The following is a 4,944-nucleotide window of genomic DNA, read 5'->3' as shown; positions in this document are numbered from 1 at the left end:
CGAAAGGATTCTAGTCTTTTAACCGAATAAAATCCAAAGCCTTACCTAGGGTGGAAGAACTTGGTGGAGAACATGGCTATGGAGTTCTAGATCCAAGAGGAAGACTAAGCTTTTCTTTCTTCTTCTTTTTCCTTATGATATTTTCGAAAATGGGAGAGAGAATGCAAGACTTGGAGCTCAATCCTCATGGCTAGCTTATCCTACACTCCTCCCCTTTAATTAATTAATTATTACCATGTGGTGAAAAGGGATGCCACTTGTCACAATCCTATGGTGGCTCTTGAAGAGAAATATCTATTTGCCAGTTTGGGGTTAAATCAGATAAAAGTTCGGAGGAATATAACTTAATTCGGGAAAATTTCGATACCAAAATTATTCTAAAAATAATCCGGTCATTAACCACTAAAATTGGGAATTTTTCGGTATCTCGCGAAATATAGGTACGAAGTCCGTAGCAAATTTCACTCTTACAGTTCGTCTAATTTTTCCACTAAACGGAGTTGGAAGTTCACGCTTAATCGTATCATACTCAATAATCCATTTCCTAGGAAAATTCGAATTGTATATACGTCCTTAAAAATTTTACGGTTCGTGACCGGTACGTAGATTCGCAGCTTAATAACAACTATACTCACTTATAAAAATTCTTTTGAAATATCTGAAGATCATAACTTACGAATGTCAACGCCTTAGGATAAAATAATGTTAGGAAAATACGGGGTATTACACTAAAGTAACCCCACATTTTTTTTCATTTGTGTTTACCAATCCTTAGTCGGTGTTTTTCTTAAATGGATGAATTAAATTATTCCTTACTTTTACTTTAACATTTAACCAAACAAGTCATTATTATAATCTAACCACCAAACCAAACGCATAAGATAATACTTTATTAAAATCTGTCGGTACATTTAAATATAATCATATTAAAATAATCATAATAAGATTATATCATGTTTTATGAACCTACTGTCCTTAAAATTTATCATTTCAATATTAAGTCATGATTAAATACACTCAATAAAGTAACCCCACATTTTTATCCATTTGTGTTTACCAATCCTTAGTCGTTGTTTTTCTTAAATGGATGAATAAAATTATTCCTACTTTTACTTTAAAATTTAACCAAACAAGTTATTATTAAAATCTAACCCCCAAACCTAACACATAAGATATTTTTAAAATCTTAAAATTTGACATTATGTTTCAAATCATAATATTTTATTAAAATCTGACCGTACCTTTAAATATAATCATATTAAAATAATCATAATAAGATTACATCCCGTTTTATAAGCCAACTGTCCATAAAAATAAACATTTTAATAGTAAGTCATAATTAAATACACTCATTAAAGTAATCCCACATTTTTTTCCATTTGTGCTTACCAATCCTTTGTCATTGTTTTTCGTAAATGGATGAATTAAATTATTCCTTACTTTTACTTTAACATTTAACCAAAAAAGATATTATTATAATTTAGCCAACTGTCCATAAAATTAAACATTTTAATAGTAAGTCATAATTAAATACAGTCATTAAAGTAACCCCACATATTTTTCCATTTGTGCTTACCAATCCTTAGTCGTTGTTTTTCGTAAATGTATTAATTAAATTATTCATTACTTTTGCATTAACATTTAACCAAACAAGTTATTATTATATTCTAACCACCACACCAAACACATAAATATTTTTAAAATCTTAAAATTCGACATTATCTTTCAAAAGATAATATTTTATTAAGATCTGTCTGTAGATTTAAATATAATCATAATAAGAGAAAGTCACATTTTATGAACCAACTATCCTTAAAATTAATCATTTTAATTGTAAGTCATGATTTAAAATAACCTCACATTTTTTTTTCATTTGTGTTTACCAATTCTTAATAATTGTTTTCCTAAAATGGATGAATTAAATTATTCCTTACTTTTACATTTACATTTAATGAAATAAGTTATTATTATATTATAATTAACCCCCAAACCTAACACATTGGATATTTTTAAAATCTTAAAATTCGACATTATCTTTCAAAAGATAATATTTTATTAAAATTTGACAGAACCTTTAAATATAATCATATCGTATATATTATAATAATCATAATAAGATTCCTTTTCAAAAAAAATCATAATAAGATTATATCATGTTTTATGAACCAATGTCTTATCAAATCCATCATTATAAATTTAATTCACGATGGAATACATTATCTCACGTTTTATGGTCAATAGATGTCCTCCCCCTTTTCTATATATTCGGTAAACTTGTACGCCATTTTCACATTCTTCTTATCCTTTTTCCTTTAAGGTTTCCATTTGAACAAGTTCCGATGAGTTCTGATCACTCGTCGACTCCTTTTTGGCAAATATTGAGCGACCAAGAAAATGCGCTCAAGGCGGAGATGGAGAATCTGAAAAAAGTCAAGGAGTGGGTTGGAGAAATTGAGGAATGGAAAATGAGGATGAAACGAGAAATGGAAGAGTTAAAGACTGAGAAAAAAGAAGTTGAGGAGAGAGTGAAGGTTTGTGAGGAAAGATATGTGTGGTTGGAGAGGAGGGTGGCTCGCATTGAGGAGAATGTTGCTTATTTTGCTGCAATGCTTCTCAGAAATGTTCGTGGTACTATTAGTCCCAACAAGGAAGGTATATGTGTATATAATTGTATACACCTTTTAATTTAGTTTATTAGCCTAATAATTTAATTATTTCGTATTTACTGGTCTTGCTTTAAGTATATGCATGTTGTAATTTGGCTAGTTAAAATGGAAAATTGGTTAATGCATGATATGATGGTGACTCAATGCCAAGAACAAATTATATTTATATGCCCTATTTGTTACGACGTTGTTGTGTGTTTCATATAAGAGACTATATGTCCATTTGAGATGATTGTTGATAATGTTGCAGTAGGTGACAAGTCTACAACTTTTTCATACCTCAACTTGAATGTTGGGAGAAAAGCATGGATGGATCAAAATGAGTTGCGTTCGGCATTTGTTAATGACCCTCAACTTTGTATGAGTGCTGTTTGTGCACTTTATAGGCACCTAATTTCTACGCCACTCTCAAATGATCAATTCGGGTACGATCAATTTCAAATCCCGCCACTTTACTATTATATTTATCCATCCTTTCTCTATTTTATTTATATCCAAAACGTCATTAACTAACTTCGCCGTCATTATATTCTATTATATCATTCAGGGTTGTATTGGCTAAGTATCTTATTGACAACCATCCAGAGAATAAAATCAATAGGGATATGTCAGAAATATCTAAACTTGCTGTTGAGGATTCTACAATGATAGCTCTCAAGTACAGTGAGCAACTTTTTCGCATATATTCCAGCGGTGAGGATCCCTTCTTCTGTCACAATTCTACAAGCTCCAACCGTTGATTAGTGGGCTTCAAAAGATGCAGATTGTGCACATATATGCACCTCCATCCATCTTCATGTTAAATTATGTTTTAATTTTGTGATAAACTTTCTTTCATTTGCCTTGGTACAATGTGGAAATTAAAAGACTTTTTGCCAATATTTTTATGCTCGGAGGGTTGTAATATCTTTTGGATACTGATCAAGCAAGTACTTGCTATCACAGATTATGGTTCAATTTGTTTGGGTCCATATATTGTCCAAATAATTTTGTTGAAAATGCTGTTTTTGATGGATGGATTCTAAGACGATCTTAATAAATTCAAAAATTTAAATAACAATAAAAATAATACATTACACTATCAAGAAAATTCAGAAACATTTTGAAATCTGCCTAAATAACTAAATATAATTAGGGACTAAATACAAAATTTAAAAATTAATTTTTTTTTCTAAATGCAATTCCATTAATTATAATTAAGGAAATATGAAATATAATTATGATAATGAAATTATAAATTTAACTAAATGTGTAATCATAAATATTTAGAAATCTATTAAATATATGCCTAAATACGTGCGTATTAATAAATGCACATTCAATGAATTGTACAACTGTTCCGTTTTCACTGTTAGGCGGCAAAAAAATTCGCCGGCCAGTTAGGCGGCGAAATCAGCCGAGTCGGCCGATTTCCTATGAATTTGAACCAGTTAATTTAGTTTTTTTTTTTAATTAGATTTTTCGCTCAAAACAATATCGTTTTGAGCGAAAACCCCAATAATTAAAAAAAAATCGAATTGAATTAAAAGTTAAAAGTAATAAACCCTAACTCCCTAAAGTGCGAGTCTGCTCCGTCTGCTGAAGTCCGTCGAAGCTCTGTTGTTCGGTCACCCTTACTCCCTTAGGCCTTAGCCCTAATTCAGCCGGCGCCCACACCATCGCCGAGTTCGCCCAGCCGCGCCGTCGCCCACCGTCGACCCTGCCGCGCCGTCGCCCAGTTCGGCCACCGCATTCGCCCCCCGTCTCCTCTTTCGCCGTCGACCAGTTCGCCGTTTCACCCACCGCCGTCGCCGGTGTGCCCACTGCCGTCGATCAGTTCGCCACCGCCGGTAAGTACTTGGCTATTGGCAGGGGGTTATGCCTCCAACTAGTTCTAGACATAGCTGAATGGAGAATAAAATCCATATTGCCAATCTAGTCTTGTTTGGGATTAGGCTTAGTTGACTTGAATATCTTTCTCAGTCTTTCATTTAGGAGGAGGGGGCCAGATGCATCTAAGCCCTTGATTGATTTTATTTCTCTATAGGTTTGAGAGTGTACATTTCTATTTTGAAGCATCAGTGAGTGACCTGTGCTTTTGTAAATACTGCATCTTATTCTATGTGATCTAAGGTTTTGCTATTTATGTAATTTTTCAAACATTTACACACATGAGCTACACATATTATTCTAAAGGAAGCTACTTCACCCATTCCAAATGCAGGACCTCACTGTTGTTTTGTCAACTCTGCTAATAGTTTGCAGCAATAATGACACAAAAAAAAAAAAAAAAAAAAAA

At 32.3% G+C, this 4,944-nt stretch overlaps 1 protein-coding gene across 1 annotated transcript in view; it reads left to right on the top strand.

Moving 5' to 3' along the window:
* Positions 1 to 4,245: 4,245 nt before the first annotated feature.
* Positions 4,246 to 4,944, top strand: part of LOC116031522 — a 4,091-nt gene continuing 3,392 nt past the window's right edge. The window contains exon 1 of the mRNA XM_031273746.1: positions 4,246 to 4,495. The gene's annotated coding sequence lies outside the window, so the exon portion shown is untranslated. The remainder of the gene's footprint in view (positions 4,496 to 4,944) is intronic.

The sequence above is a fragment of the Ipomoea triloba genome, chromosome 10 (assembly GCF_003576645.1).
Source record: "Ipomoea triloba cultivar NCNSP0323 chromosome 10, ASM357664v1".
Classification (NCBI taxonomy): domain Eukaryota; kingdom Viridiplantae; phylum Streptophyta; class Magnoliopsida; order Solanales; family Convolvulaceae; genus Ipomoea; species Ipomoea triloba.
Note: the sequence above shows the minus strand (reverse complement) of the source record. Positions and strands in the feature narration are given on the sequence as shown.